At 42.2% G+C, this 16,806-nt stretch overlaps 1 protein-coding gene across 15 annotated transcripts in view; it reads right to left on the bottom strand.

Annotated features, from left to right (window-relative positions):
- The window catches only part of Atxn1 (ataxin 1), a 406,728-nt gene that overhangs the window by 365,980 nt on the left and 23,942 nt on the right, over positions 1-16,806 (bottom strand). The window contains exons 3-4 of one of the 15 annotated variants that reach the window (XR_003484244.2): positions 15,972-16,192; positions 13,691-15,870 (exon numbers count right to left, since the gene is read on the bottom strand). The exons of 13 other annotated variants lie outside the window; for them this stretch is intronic. The gene's annotated coding sequence lies outside the window, so the exon portion shown is untranslated. Of the gene's footprint in view, positions 1-13,690; positions 16,193-16,806 lie in introns of those variants that run through there. One more of the 15 variants, XR_003484242.2, reaches the window with a different exon arrangement.

The raw sequence follows: 16,806 nt of genomic DNA on the forward strand, positions 1-16,806 counted from the left end.
CACGGAGGCTGGGGCATCCTACATCAGTTAGCAGTTAAGGAAATGCCCCCACAGACACACATGCAGGCCAGTCATTCTCAGAATAATTTCTCAACTGAGGTTTACTCTTCCCAGGTGACTAGTTCATGCTGTTGCTAAAAATGAACCAGCACCTCCTCCATAAAATACAGACATACTGTTTCCTTCTGGTCATAATATGGAATTTCATATTAACCAAAGTCTGTGGAGGGGGGATCCTATACTCTGAATGTTAAAAATTTAGTCAGGAAATCGCAGCTAAATCCACTGATACTGAAATACCAACATGTATCTTAATGACAATGAGGCAGAATCCATTTTGTGCTTGTGTGTATAGTATGCGTTAACATGTGTAAGAGTACACATGTACATGGATGTACATGGGGATAGAAGCCATAGGTCGACCTCAGGTGGCCTCCTCAATCGCTCCCCCCTTACTTTTTTGAGACAGGCTCTCTCATTGAACCTGCCACTCCCTCCTAGGCTGGCCTGTCAATGACTTCCAAAGAGCCTCCTGTCACTGTGGCTGCTCCGCTGCCAGGATTGCAGGCACAGGCCTCCATGCCTGACTGTTTAGTAGGTGCTGGGAATCCAAATCTGGGTCCTTCCGCTTACATGGCAGCCACTCTACCCACTGATATATCCCCAGCCCCTCAATCATTTAAAAATGCAAATTGTCAGGATCTCGTTAACACTATCGTATGTGTGTGACATGGAATAGCTGCTTAACAGAGACCCACTTCCGATGGGTTCCCTGGGAGCTCAAGCCACGTGGAGTGCAATTAGATCCTCTTTCCTAGGTCCAGATTGCCAAAAGTTATGAATGTCTTTTATTTTGAGAAAATAAGAGCAGAATGACAAAACAGTGACTTATTAAAACTCGATTATGAGGTCACTGCTCTGAGGTTATATTGTGTGCAAAGATGGTTGGAAGTAACAAAGTGCTTTAATCCTGCCCCTCCCCTGAAAACTAAGTAAATCATACTCAGTAAGTTCAATCTTTTGTAATTGTTTAAATTTTCCATTTAACATGATAAAAAGGCACTTAACATAGGGTTCAGTTATAGTTATATATAATTATATTGTAAGAGTAATCAATGAAATACATAAATAATTCCACACAGTGAGATGTATGCTGAAATATTGTGTGTATAGTATAACACACAATTTTTAAGTCTCCTTAACATAAAAAAATGATAATAACATCTGTTCAGTAAATGGGGTTCAAAAAAGACACCTAATATGGACAAGAAAACAACTCCAAATTGTGAAGTTTCATGAACCATAGTTTTTCCTTTTCTTTTGTGTGTGCATGAGTGAGAGAATAAGAGGGAGAGAGAGAGAAACAGAGAGAGAGAGAGGGAGAGCATGTAGGCGCCCACAGAGGCCAGAAGAGGGCATGGATCTCTCCAGAACTGGAGTTGCAGGTGTGAGCTCCTTTTTTTTTGTTTTTGTTTTTGTTTTTGGTTTTGTTTTGTTTTGTTTTGTTTTTACAACCATCGTTTCTCTGAGCTCTTAGTGTGACTTCAGGGAGCTGAGCCAGAGCCCTTACAAGCGCAACAAGTGCTCTTAACCTCTGAACGCTCTCTCCCCAATAAGAAAAATAGTATTAAGTGCTTATAGAAAACTTTCAATGTGATCAATAAAATAGTCAATGAATCAACTAAAAGAACTTGTATAGTTATTTTACATTGTTCTGTATTAGAATATAGAACATCATATATGAAGAGATTCTAAAGTGATCTAAAAAGCACATTTTTCATGTACTAAATATTAATTTTCCTGTACTAGTGTTTGTATTGCCTTTTAGCATATACTTTTCAGACAATGACTCGTATAAATATTAATGAGAACAAATCAGTGTATGTGAGTGTTAAATCAGCAAGCTTTGTGCCCACTGAAAGGGAACGAGGCATCCCTAAGACCATTCCCTCCATTTGGCCACATAAATAGCTAAAAACTGAGCCACTTGAGATCATCCACCATCCATCCATCCATCCATCCATCCATCCATCCATCCATCCATCCATGAAACTTGTGTTTGCATATCATCTACTATTGTATAAGGAAGTAGCAAAGGCCCTGACCCTCATTTTTACTAAGACAATCTGGGGCTTGCAGATATCTACTGCCTGGAGCACTTTAGCTTTCTCAAAGAGGAAAGTGAGTTGAAAAAGCCAGTAATTTCTTTTGGTACTTGCTCTTTTGGATACCTGGCCAGTGACTAAGGGAAAGCTGGGACCTTAAATCACAAGGTGTCTGCCTGGGACACGAGATGTGTGAGTGACCAGATGAGACACTGGATGACCTGCTAACATGAGCTATGCAGACAAGGGCTTGGGAAATGAGTGAAGTGAGCATGGGGGCTCATCTGGGCTTTGTCCCCTAGACAAGTAGAGGTTCACAGTGGCATGGATGGTGGGAAAGAATGTGGACAAGCAAATGGATTGATTTATGAGGCTGGAGTGATAGCTCAACAGTTAAGAGCACTGGCTTCTTGACCAGAGGACCTGGGTTCAATTCCTAGCACCACATTGTGGCTCACAATGGTCTGTAACTCTGGTTCCAGGGTATCTGGTGCCCTCTCCCGGTCTCTACAAGTATTGTACCCATACAGTGCACATGCATACATACATACATACATACATACATATATACATACATACACACACACACAAAACGCCCATACCCATAAAATGTTTTTTTTAAATTTAAGGGAGGGGTCTGAGGGCTATACCAGCCAATCCTGGTGATCAGAGAGAAGCATAGTGTGAACAGGCAAAATCTGAGAGCTAGGGGAAAAGTCAGGCCCTACTTCTTTTACAGTCCTCTGCCTTCCTCTCATCCAGCTACTTCCTCCAGTCCCTCCAAGTTACCATCAGTCCCATGAATGGTATCTTCCTCTACATGCTACACCGGTACACCAGAAAACCAAGAATGTTAATAACACCTATGACAAGCCACTGTTCTTCTTATATGTAAAGTTTTATTGATTCCTTACATTGGTGATCATTTTTGCTCTTCAGACAACACCAAAGCACAGAGGTTAGTGACTTGGTCATGGCTGTGAGTACTAAGGCCACTCATAGACACAAGTGATGTCATAATCTTGGAACTGCTAAGACAAATGAACACACAGATACAACCTTCTAGCAAGACTGCACTCCAGCGTTGGAACAGCATGGAGACCCTTTCCCACCATGTGGCTTTCATTCATCTCTGCTCTTCTGAAGACTTCTGAAGCCTAACAGCTAAGGCTCCTGTTCTAAAACTATATCTATGTCTGTGGTAATGCACACCTGTGACCCCAAGGCATGTGGGGCTGAAGGAGGAGGAAAGCTTAAGGCCAGCCTGAGTTACACAGTGTGATCCAATCTCAATTAGTAATGATAATAATAATAAACAGTTGTTATAACAATTGTGCTGGGTGTGACTGTACATACCTAATCCCAGCACTTAGGAGGCAGAGGCAAAAGGATCAGAAGTTCAGGATCATCCTTAGCTACAAAGGGAGTTCAAAGTCACCCTGGGCTACATGAGACCCTGTCTCAAAAACAACAATATCAATAATGTTGATAAAAAACAGCAAATATTTGTTTTAAATTGACACATAACAAATGTACATGTTGGTGGGGGTTCATGTGCCATTTCTATATACATAATTGCTAAAGATTCTCAAACCTCCAAGATGACTTCCAAAGCTGGTTAGAAGCTCAATTGCAACACCTTACAGTCCTGAGAAACCCTGGGACATAGCCTTCTACAGAACAATAACTATCTCTCGACAACCGAGGATAGATTTTTTTTAAACACCTACTCCTTATACAAAGTACCTGGCCTCAAGAGTTTGTTATCAGCTCCAGCGGGGTTAAAAATTGTGCCCTCTATCTTCTCCTCCTTCTCACCTCCATTCTCCCAGGGTATACATTCAGACATCTTGCAGAGCAGTCTAAGGGACCTTCAAGCGGAGCCTTTCTGTGGGTTAGCAGTGAATGGGTAACAACTGGACTGAAGGAGCAAAGAGAAAGTGGACCAAGGATGCTGCATTTAATACATAAACTTTCTCTGAAATGTTTGCACCTCTGAAGGCAGCTTTGGGATTACATGCAGCTGGGGCTCAGAGCCAAACACCATGGAAAGCCAATATTCTTTTTGCTCAAATTGGAGTCATTGCAGCTTAATACCTATGTCCTTTTCACAACCATGAAACCTCAGTGAGGCAATAACTGAAAAGCCTTAAGCAGAGCAAGGTGGTTTGGCCATGTTTTGCAATCCAAGTACCAGTTGGAGAGGTTGCCAGCCTGAAGGGACCGGCCGGCACTTGGTCTACGAAGATCTCAAAACCCACAGCTATGAGGTAGCACTTTAGATACTGAGAATTTAAAGACCCTCCTTTCAACTATCTGCAGCACTAGGCATATCTCATCTTCTCCTATATGCTGGCTCATGTGGCTGAGCAGTAGGAAAGCTGGGGAAAGACTCTTTAACACAAATCACAGAAGACATGTGCCCAGCACACAGTAGGTTCTTCACAAACATTGATTACTTTTCTTCCCTTCTCCTCAAATGAACAGCAAACAACCACCACCAACCACCACAGGTGACCTGGAACATGGCAACAGATGAAAAAGAAACTTTTCAAATAACAGAAATTCCTTTGCACAATAAAATTGAATGTCTGAGTAATGAATGGAATTTGGTACTGTTCAATAGCAATTTTTTAAAAAATCATTTGTTTTATTTATTTATAAATAAATAAATTTTAAAAACACATGTTCTGACACCCAAAGAGGCCAGAAGAGGGCATTGCGTCTCCAGAGGCTGGAGTCACAGGCAGTTTCGAGCTGCCTAGAGTGGGTGCTGGGAACCAAACTCCAGTCTTCTGCAAGAACAAAAACTATTCTTAACCTCTGAGCCATCTCTCCAGCTGCCCTGACTACAGTTTAAATGGTGATAATATAAATAAAAATCCCTTTGTAGGGATGTGATCACACAACTTTCTGATGTTAAAGATAAGCCAATATATACAACATGTAAGTTAAATACAAAACAATATAGGCAAAAACACTTTTTATTCTAGAAAACATAGTAAGGACTGGGGCTATAGTTCAGTCAGTACAGTGCTCCCCTAGAATATGTGAGGCCCTGGGCTCAACCTGTGCCCTTCCCCTCAGAAATGCCTCAGAATCACGGATTGTGATAAATCCCTGCTCTCCCTTGGACCTGTGCACGGTGGCACTTAGCCTGAGCAGTGGCCTGATCGAGGACTGCACTCATGCCTGGCGCTCTATTCTAGTAAGAAAGTTTTCCTTCAAGTGCTCCCTTTGTTGTGAACTTCAGTTACTCTCCTCCCACAGGCAGTACACAGCCACACGTAGCTTCCCAGAGCTAATTTCACAAAGCCCAGAAAAGTTGAAGATGATTCATTCAAGGTCAACTCCCAAGTCAGTGGAAAAGCCATAAATATAGCCTTCCCTCTGCTTGGGGTTTCTAGTGCTGGGCCAATCTACAAGGGAGAAGTTTTGATTTTTGCTTGTTGGTTTCAATGTTCCCTTGGGTATTTCAAAGTGGCTTGGGTTGACAAGATACACGCAAGAAGCTTTTAAACAAATTTTATTAACATTGCACAATTTCACATTCCTGGACCTCTAGCATGTGCCAATTAGCTTTTAACATATGCATTTAAAATTCACTGGATAATCTATTCAAATACAAGTGGGCCCAGTAGCCTAGGGCTCACTAGCCTCAGAAATCAGTCGGACCTGATTCCCACCCCCATTAAATACAACTGAATCACAAGGCATGATAAAAAGAAAGGCTCTCCATTTCAGAGCTGCCTCTCCTGCCCCAGACTCCAAAGACCCACATAAACAATGCCAGGGAAAGCAGGGAGGAGGCAAGACAGAGAGGGGAACTAACATCAGAAGCTCTGAGCTGCACTTAAAATAAGGAAAATAGGGGCTGGAGAGCCGGCTCAGCAGTTAATAACACTGGCTGCTCTTCTAGAGGACCCAGATTTGTTTCTCAGCACCTACATAGTGGCTAAAAACCATCTGCAACTCAGGACCCAGGGAATCTGATGCCCTCTTCTGGATTCCCCAGGCACTGCAGGCACGTGGTGCACAGACACAAAACAGAGGCTAAGCACCCATATTCATAAAGTAAATGCCCTTCCCCTATAATGAGATTGGTGGCTACCTTAGTTACCATTCCCAGAGCCTTCATCCAGTAGCTGTTCGAAGCAGAAACAGGCACCCACAGCTAAGCACTGCATACCCCTGGAATCCAATTGTGGAGAGGGAGGAGGGATGAGCAAAGAAGCCAAGACGGTGCTGCAGACACAGTTGATCTGACCTAGTGAGAGCATGGAGACCCTAGTCATAAAGCTGGGAAACAGCATTGGACCGAACCAAGCCCTCTGAATGTGGGTGCCAGCTGGGAGGCCAGGGCAGTTTATGGGACCTCTAACAGTGGAGGCAGTCTTTATCCCTAGAGCACAAATCGACTTTGGGAGCCCATTCCCTATGGAGGGATACTATTGCAGCCCAGATACAGCAAGGACAGCTTAGGCCCTCCCCCAAATGATATGACAGACTTTGAAGGTCCCTGGTAGATGGCCTCACTGTCCCTGGGGAAGAATTTGGGGATGGGTTGGGAGGTTGGAGGAAACATGGGAGGATGGGAGGGCAAGGGAATGGGGGGATGGATATGTAAATTGAGTAGTAAAATTAAATAATTATAAAAAAAGCAGCAACTGAAGGCATTGCAGCCCTGCCCCTGACACATACACACATAGGCATGTGTAGACAAGGTAGATAACAAGCATAGACAGATAGACAGATAGACAGATAGACAGATAGACAGACAGACAGACAGACAGACAGACAGACAGACAGACAGATAGATAGATAGATAGATAGATAAGGTGGTCATTCATCCTGCTTTGGGGACCTTAAACAAAAATCAATGAGAGCAGCCAACATCTCTAAGGCTCTGACAGTCCTGCTGAAGGCAGCCTCCAGCCATGGGAACCTAATCCAAGGGAGTTATTTGTGCTTTGCTTTCTGCCTTCTGCCACCACCCTTCCAAGCTACTTGATCAAACAAACGGTCATTTATTTTCCTGGCATCTCCGAATTCTGACAAACTTCATTTACCCTTTGACGGCGACTGAATCATGCTGGCTGTTTTTGCTCTCTCTTCTGCTCATATCTACCCCCACCCCACCCACCCAGGCATTCTCTGTGGTCAAAGAATGTTTCGGTATTAGTGTTCAATACAGCAAATGTCAAGTAAACACTCGACACATTTCCTGAGCTATTTAAAGCATGCCCAGCCATTATTTGCTCTGAAGTAGTAAACGGTACATTTTCTTCACTGATGCCAATCCCCAAAGTACTGGCTGTCAGGGAGCAGTCCTTAGAATATTCACAGGCAGCTTGGAAGTCAGCGGTACTTTCATAGCACCTCTGCCAAGATTTTCCTACTTTCCATATTTTTATGGCATGGTTTTGAGACAATGGACAGGCGGCAACCAGGCGTGATCTTCGGTTCTTTTTTTTTTTTTTTTCATATTTAAAGCTTAACAGGCACATTGTCTCAATACAAATTAAAGACAAGAAGAAGTAGACACACTAAAATCTCACGATATCACTACTTATTATTACAGATGTAAATCATGACCATTCAATACACCCTTGTGAGAAAACTCAAACTCACAGAGTTGGAGTCAAGGGTAGTAACACACTCCTTTAATCCTAGCACTGAGGAGGCAGAGGCAGGCAGAGATCCCTGTGAGTTCAAGACCAGCCTGGTCTACATAGCAAATCTAGGCCAACCAGCCAGGGCTAGATTGTAAGACCCTGTCTTTGAGATGGGGGGGAGAGACAGGGAGAGGGGGGAAGAGAGAGAGAGAGAGAGAGAGAGAGAGAGAGAGAAAGAAAGAGATATAGTTGGTTCATAAAAGTGTCCTCCAGCAGCAGCTGATAAAAGACACGCACTATATTTACACATAGAAATGCAGACAGCACCAGAAAATCATAAGCCAATCCAAGCATACATTTGTAAATGTGTACATAAAATGTCTTGTACACATACATATTTATATGTAGAAGACCTTATAAGCACTTGAATGTTCTGCTAAGATATCCTTTTTCATCCTTTTAAATCCATAACATATTCTGGGGCTATCGAGATGGCTCAGCAAGTAAAGGGACTTCTCACAAGCCTGAATACTTGAGTTCAATCCTAGGACTCATAGGGTGAAAGAACAGGACTGACTCTTGAAAGCGTCTGCTGAGCTGACTTCGAAACTTGCATTGTGGCCTTGCAGTATGTCTAGCATCTCCCCGCCCCCGCCCCGCCAGACACACACACACACAATTAATCTTGAAAATAAAATAAATCCATTAAATATGTTATAACTATACCTAAGTAATGTAAGAGCGATATAGTTCTAAATTCTAAATGCCAAGCCATTAAGACAGAGTTGTTTAAAACAAAACAAAACAAAAAACCTCTTATCAGTAATAGCGCTTAGAGAATTATTCAAATATGTTCCCCAACTAATGAAAGAATTCTGGCACTCTTGCCATGGTCAGAATCTATGTCAGTTTACAAATGTGTGCACGCACGCACGCACGCGCGCGGGCACACACACACACACACACACACACACACACACACACACACATACAAACACTACTACTTGCTGAGTGACTGCATTGAAATATTAAGAGACAACAAGGCCATGTTATCATAGCGTGTTCCATTCAAGGGTTTTTGATTGCTATACAGTGCCCTTACACTGCTTATGAAAACCGCGTTGCTATTTTAAGTCACTATTAAAAAGCACATCTATAGAGCTAATGTTGGCGAATTATAACCTGACAAGTCTGTGAGAGTGCTGTCAGCACCGTCAACTTAAATAACACATCTCACTTGGCCCCTTTGTTACAGCCCCTCAGCTGCACACCTTACATGGAAGAGGACAGGGCCCTTCAGACAAGCAGAACCTGTCGCCTCGCCCAGAATCCCCAGGGATCATCACTGCACCAGGGCATTCTCCTAGACTTTCTAAAACAGAGCTAACAGTGTTCTTTTTTGTTTCAGAAAATTGTGACAGTAGAGAGGGAAGATGAGAAGGCCTGGAAGATTGGAGAGAAGACAGAAGGAGAAAATGACCCAGCAAGGATAGACCTGGTGGGACACAGCTGTAATCCTAGCACGTGGGAAGCTGAGGCAAGATAATTAATGTGAGTGTGAGGCCAGCCAGGGATAGCCGGAGAGCCTGTGTCTTAAAACCAAAACAAACAAAAACAACAAAATAATATTTCTCTATGATGACTACTTCTAAGCTCACTTATTTCTGGTGCTAGAGATTCAACCCGGGGCCCTGTGCATGCTAAGCAAACAGTCTACCACTGAGCTACAGTCTGAGCCCCTTTACAGTGCTGTATTTTAAGCTGAAAGGTGTCAAGATTAGAGAGCACCACACAGAAACATCAAGTTTGTGGTAATTTAAAAACCTGGAATCCACGAGGATGACCCCAACTAAGAATCTAAGCAATAGTGGAGAGGCTTCCTTAAATGCCCTTCCCCTATAATGAGATTGATGACTACCTTAAATGCCATCCTAGAGCCTTCATCTAGTAGCTGATGGATGCAGAGATTCACAGCTAAGTACTGAGGCAAACTCCTGGAACCCAGTTGTAGAGAGGGAGGAGTGATGAGCAAAGGGGTCAAGACCATGCTGGGGAAACCCACAGAAACAGCTGACCTGAGCAAGTGAGAGCTCATGGACTCCAGACTGGCAGTGTGGGTGTCAGTTGAGGGACTTGGTCAGTCTATGAATGGGCTTTGGGAGGTCATTCCCAATGGAGGGATACTCTCACAGCCTATATACAGCGAGGAGAGCCTAGGTCCTGTCCCAAATGATGTGACAGACTTTGATGATCCCCCACGGGAGGCCTCACTCTCCCTGAGGAGCAGATGGTGGGGGGAGATGGGGGATGGTGGGGAAAATGGGAGGACTGGAGGGTGAGGGAACTAGGATTAGTATGTAAAATAAGATTATTTTTAATTTTAATAAAAAAAATCTGGGTAGAGAGGCCAAATCAGTGCTTACCAAGTGACTTGTATTTAGCTTGTAGATAGGCCTTTCTGTGTACTCAATGCTTAGTAAAAAGAAAGTGCTTCCATGTCAGCAATGCTAAGTGATGAGGTATTATTCATCACAGCCTGGGGGCTGAGGACTAGATGATTCGAGCTGAACCTTCATACTGTTACTTACCAGTTCCATGACCTTGGGCAATCTACTAACCCACTGACCTTATCTGTGAAGTGGTGATAATGATGGCATGTGTAGGTTTACCATGAGGATTAAGTGATTAGCAGGGTGACTAACTCCTCCTAAATCCCCTGGCATGCTGGCTAGCCAGCACTATTAAAAAGAAAGAAAGAAAGAAAGAAAGAAAGAAAGAAAGAAAGAAAGAAAGAAAGAAAGAAAAGAAGAAGGCTCCTTGCATTGGGGCTTGAGCATCATATATACTTCTCCCTGTGTTTTCAACCACAAATCTGAAAAGCAAATAATTATTAACAATGTCTTCTTAAGTGAAGATATCAACAAACAAATTCAGCTCTTTCAAGTGTAATTCTATACGTACATTTTAAGAGTAGGCTACGTGACTGGAAGAGACAAAGCTAACAGCTCCATAATAAATGTGTCAAGCAAACAAGCACCCAGGTGCCTGATCAGGGGCTCTCATTGACAAATCTATGGTCTTGTCTAAGGGAACAGAACTCTGTCATGGGACATAACAGAAGCCTAACTCAAAGTATGACCAGAAATACTAAACCAGACATGGTGGGACACAGCTGCAATCCCAGCAGGTGGGAAGCTGAGGCAGGGCGATTAATGTATGAGGTCAACCAGGGATACCCAGCAAGCCTGTGTCTCAAAAACAAAACAAACAAAAACAAATATTTTATATCTATTCAGAGTTTACAAAAATACATTGAAGTCTAATATCTTACACACTGACAAAGAATAATAATTGAAGATTTCACCTATTTCCTTGTGGTGGTTGAATGAGAAGTGCCTCCTATAGACTCCTGTATTTGAACACTTGGTGTCCTTTGGAGAGGTTAGGGAACTTTTAGGTGGTGGAGCCTTGCTAGATGAAATATGTCACTGGGGGAGGTTTGAGGATTTGTAGCTTCACCCTACTTCCCGCTTGCTCTCTCTGTTTCTTGTATATGGATGGAAATTAGATCAGCTAGCATCCTGCCCCATGCCAGTGCCCTGCCTGCCATAATGGACTCTATCCTTTTGAAACTGTAAGCTAAATTAAACCTTTCTTCTTTGAGTTGCTTTGGTCATGGTCATTTTTTGTTTTGTTTTGTTTTGTTTTATCACAGATACAGAAACGTAACTAATACACTCTTATTTAAAAGCTGTCCCTTAAGTACCATAGGAAAAGAAATTAAAGATTAATTCATTTGAAACTACCAGTTACACTTACTCAGCCTTAGTGTTCTCTTCCAACATGGGCTCAATAAGCAGAATATTTACAAGAAATTATACAATAAATCTCAGTGTCAACAAAGTTGAACAAAAAGATGCTTAAATATTCTTCTGAATTGAAATGTCATAATGGAAAAAACTACATAAATAATCACAGGTTTGAAGCATTATGAATACTTCAAACTTAAGAATTCATTGCTCTGTGAGTGATGAAATTGATCCAAGTTATTTCTTGGTGATTAATTTCAATTACTGCAGCAAGTTCAAACCACAGCTTTTAATTTTAATGTTTATACTATTAGCTCATAATACTAACATATAATACCAATAATATGAGAAATACATATCTAATTTCTTTCCTATCCAGAGATGCAGGCCTAAGGCTTTTTTTCTTTACTAATCCCTAATCTTCAGGCTTGAGACACAGCATAGTGGTAGACTGCTTGCCTGGCATCATTGAGCCCCAGCAGCATCAAATAAATAAACATATAAATCTTAATCTCCCTTCACTTTGCTTGTTAAGCATTAATTATTAGCTTACTACAACAGCTGTTCTGGGAGAAAGAAAACAAGACTTGTCCAAGGATACAAAGAAATCACTCCTACCACAACAAAAAATGCCAGAAAGCAACAGTCTTTATATCATTATTAATTTAAAGCTTATGACCAAATAATATGTTAAAGTAATGCTGTAGCTGTAGAACTGATTCACACTGGGCATATTTAATGCAATCTTGACCATGAGCAAACCCAGAGGAAAGTCTAATTTGAAGAATTAAGTTCTCCAACCCAGCTACTTATATGTCTACACTGAGGTCATACTGTGTTTGAGTCTGACATATATTCCAGGCATAAATCTCACTGCAATCTGAATTGAAAGAACTCACCAGTGGTTCATGTCAATCACGACAGCTCCAAAAAGCCATAATTTGTAAAAGTAACTTGTAAGTGGAAAACCCAAAGACATAAAGCCTTCAAAGTCCCAAAACCATTCCATTAAAGAGAAAAGCACAAACAAAAATGATTGTTTCTCCAGAGAAATGGCAGGAGAGATGGCTTATCAAGCAAAGTGTTGGACTTGCAAGCATGAAGACAGGAGTTTGATGCCCAGAATCCCACCTTACAATGAAAATTAAAATAAAAACGATGGGTATGGTGGTGCTTGCTTGTAACCTCATTGCTGGAGACAAGTCAATCATAAGGACTAACTAGCCAGCCAGTCTACCCTCCTTGGTGAGGTACGGGTCAGTAAGAGACTTTGTGTCAAAAAGTGAGAAGGAAAGAGAGAGAAATAAAAAGGAAAAAGCTGGCTATGTCTGTCTCATGCCTATAAGCCCAGCACTTGGGAAGTGGAGGTAGGAGGCTAGCCAAGAGTTTGAAACCAACCTAGACACACACACACACACACACACACACACACACACACACACACACACACACACACTTGCACCACAAAGAGCCAATCTGATGTTATTTAAATATCATGAACTATTTCCCAAACCAGGCACAGATGTAACTACGCACTCTTCTGCCAACTGCCTAGTTCAGAAACTTCAGTCTATTTTTAATGACTTGGTTCAGAGGACCCATTTGTGATTAACTTCTGTGTTGGATGTCTAAGCAGGTCAAGTTCCTGACCCACAACAAAGAACACACAGAGAAGCTTAATCATTTTTTAAATAGTGAGTGCAATACTGTAAACGGTGTGTAGGGGCAACTGATTTCCCAAAGTCCTCCTCACAGCGGGTGCAGTTTGAAGCTGTGAAGTGTATCTGCATCAGAAGGACAGACACCTCTAAGAGATCCTGAGGAAGTGACACCAAGATGAACTTCCTAACAACAAGTAGATTTTCCTCCGTGGAAATAACGGAACAAGAAATAGGAAGAGAGGAATGGTGTTGTAAGGACTGACCTCACTACAGGCAGTTTTAGCTTGGACAGGGAACAGAGTGCTGAACTGAAAGCCAACAGTTTAAACCTATGAAATGAATTCAGATGCAATGAGAAGTTGAACAGGAAATGCAAACGCTCACATTCAGAGCAAGATGAAATCCTGGAGCAGAAGTGCTGAGAAGCAATGATTTAGCACTAAGACAAGATGCCCTAGGTAGAAAGAATGAGCAAATTGAAACTCGTATTGCAATGGGAATTAATTTAAAATTGTTTATATTTATTAAGTATGTGGGCAAGGGATGGGGGCACATGTCACCATGCATGTGGAAAGGTCAGAGGGCAGCTTCGTGGAGTCAGTTCTTTCCTTCTACCTTTACGTGGATCTAAGGCCTGAGCAGCAAGCACCATTAGCCACTGAGCCATCTCACCAGTTCTAAATATGGATTTTGCTGTGCTGTGTTGTGTTTTATGTTATGAGACAGGGTATCACTCTATAGCCAAGGCTGCCTTGGAACTCACCATGTAGCCCAGTATGCTTCCTGCCTCCACCATACCTGGAAAATTTGCTTTTTAAAAAGTTTCAAGCCAGGCATTGGTGGCACACGCCTTTAATCCCAGCCCGAGGGAGGCAGAGGCAGGCAGATCTCTGTGAGTTCAAGGTCAGCCTGGTCTACAGAGCTAGTTCCAGGATAGCCTCCAAAACAATACAGAGAAACCCTGTCTCGAAAAACAAAACAAACAAAAAGTTTCAGCAGACTGTGATGTGATGGTTCATATTTGGGGGTGATGGCAGGAAGATTGGGAGTTCAAGATCAGCCTGGATTATGTGAGACCAAGTCTCAAAACAACATGAAAGAAATGGAGAAATAATAAAATATTTCAAAATGAGAAAACAACAAACAGAAGGGTAAACTAACACAAAGAAAAGAATGGAAATTAAATGTTATGACACTCAGACAAGAGCCTAAGAATGTTATTGCTACAGCAGTTTGGCAGACAACCCTGAATGTTTTAAGTTATCATCTATCTAATTCTCAACCTCTCTGAGAATCCTCAGAGTCTCAGGAACTGTGCACAGGCCAAGGAGTACAAAGAGCTTTCAGGAGTGATAGCTAATAACAGCAATTACACTTGCATTGAGTCCCGGATCAATGCCAGCAAGACCTGGGGTTTAAAAACCCAACATAGAACAATACAGCATATTCTACTAGGATGTAAACTGGAGGTCCCCTCGGAACTCATGGTACAGAGCTCTTACTTCTAATGTGCAGCCCTGTCAGCCACGAGCACTAGCTACAAGCCCTCTGCGGGATTGGTCAACATGGAAAAGTCACATTCGTGGATAATTATGAAATTTCCACAATTGGAAACAATTCCAGATGTTATTATGAGGGGGAAAGAAAGTTAATCTGCTACAGAAAAAAAAGTTGACTTCAATGATTATACATATTATGCAAATAGGTGAAATACAAATAAAAATGTATGTTGGCAAGAGATTAGAATTTTGTTTAAAAAAAAAAAGGATTTCTACACACAAAAAAAGCACATCCACCACTGAATTATAACTGCAAATGGTTTCATATTACCCACTCGTATCATTGCTGTGGATTCCGGCTGGGGCTTAGAAATATCTGTATTTCACTTTAGAAATGTCTCTATCTGCTGCAGCAGTGTGATGCGATTTGACCTGTGTCTTTGTCCATAAAACAATCCTCTCGGCTATGTAAACAGGGATTTGATTTACTTTAAGTCAAAGAAAGGCAAAAAAATATGGTTGTCAGAACCTCTTTCTGTGGGATCCTCTAGTTAAATGAAAGCCATTCAAGTTCAATCAACTGCTGTCTCCATTCTCCAGCACATAGCAGATTTATATTTCAGAAGGTTTTGACCGAGAACAAAATGTAACTGAAATATCTCCGCCATTCCTTTTGTCCTACAGAACATTCCATGGGCTGAATTCCCAACAAGGGGTATGGGTTTGTCAGCTTCTGTCTGCACTTCTCCTGTCTAGCCCGCCTCTGCTGCAGAGTGCCAGTTTTGATCCTTTCCTGACAAAACAGAAACAGACACCTTTTGGATATGTTGCAACTTGTCATAAAGAGAAATGAAACCTATTGCTTTTATTCAGTGTCGTCTTTAAGCATCCATTGCTTTAAAAATAAGCAAACCCTGTTGTTTAATTCAGTGATAGGACATTTTAAAAATGCATATATGTTTGTGTAAACAACAGAAAACCAGAGAGAGAATTCTTCCAACAGTCCACACGCACACATGTCTATGCAAAACCTATCACTGGTGTATTTGAAAGCTCAACTTGTGGTGAGAGACAGGCCAGAACCAGCAGGAACAAGTCTGTGCAAGATGAATCTAGTCTTGACTCCAGGTTATGCTGCTGGGCAACCGCCAACACAGAAAGAATGGATGTGTGCACTGTGCCTAGCAAAGGAATAGGTAGTGTTAGCACAATGAAAGACATGAAGCCTAGAGAAGACAAAGGCCAAGCAGTAGAACATTTAACTGGGTCTGGCCTTCAGTACCTAAGCCTAGCTCAATGGGATGGCTAACACACTGGCTGACAGGGACGATGTCCAAGAGGAAGTCTCTGAAGCTGGGTGTCATCCATTAGGGTGGCCCAGAATAAAACTGGTGATACATTATGCCTCCTGGCGAGTTCATTAAAGACATCAAGTCCTGAGGACTCCCAACGAAGATCTTGGGGGCAACAAGTGACGTCCACCAGCATTTTCTGTTCTGGAACCTGTTAGAGAGAAACATTCTTAGCTACTCCATCACCAAGTTAAGTTCCCTGCAAGACAAATCACCCTGACTTCTGTAGGGAGAAGAAAGACTATAAGAGAGAGTAGGGGACAAACAGAGAAGTACATCTGATTCTAAGTGTATCTGCATCTAACAGCATGGTAGCCTGCCACCAGATGACTTCTGCAGAGATGGGAGAGATCACATTACAGTTCTGACAGACTCTAGGGTTATCGAGATGGACAGTGATTAGCCACAAAATGTTGTCAATACATAATCAACACAGAAGCAATTCATGCTCCTGAAGACTTCCCCTGTCTGGCAGCTGCAACAAGCACCAGGCGGATTCATGGGCAGTGGGACACATTTCTGCAAACCTCGCCTGTAATGACCAAGAGAAACAGCAGGAACCTATAGACAGGGAATTGGCCTGACTCCATCTTTCCACCCACCCAGGAAGGGAATTCTCAGATTTCAGGATTCCAAATGCAAATGTGGGATCAATTTGAATTCTGGTGTTTCTAACCTTGCCAACAGGACTGCATTAAAGGAGAGACAGCTCAGCCATAAAAGTATAGTGGCTGTAAAAGGACACCCTTTCTCCCTAGTCCTCAG

The sequence above is a fragment of the Cricetulus griseus genome, chromosome 3 (genome assembly GCF_003668045.3).
Source record: "Cricetulus griseus strain 17A/GY chromosome 3, alternate assembly CriGri-PICRH-1.0, whole genome shotgun sequence".
Taxonomy (NCBI): domain Eukaryota; kingdom Metazoa; phylum Chordata; class Mammalia; order Rodentia; family Cricetidae; genus Cricetulus; species Cricetulus griseus.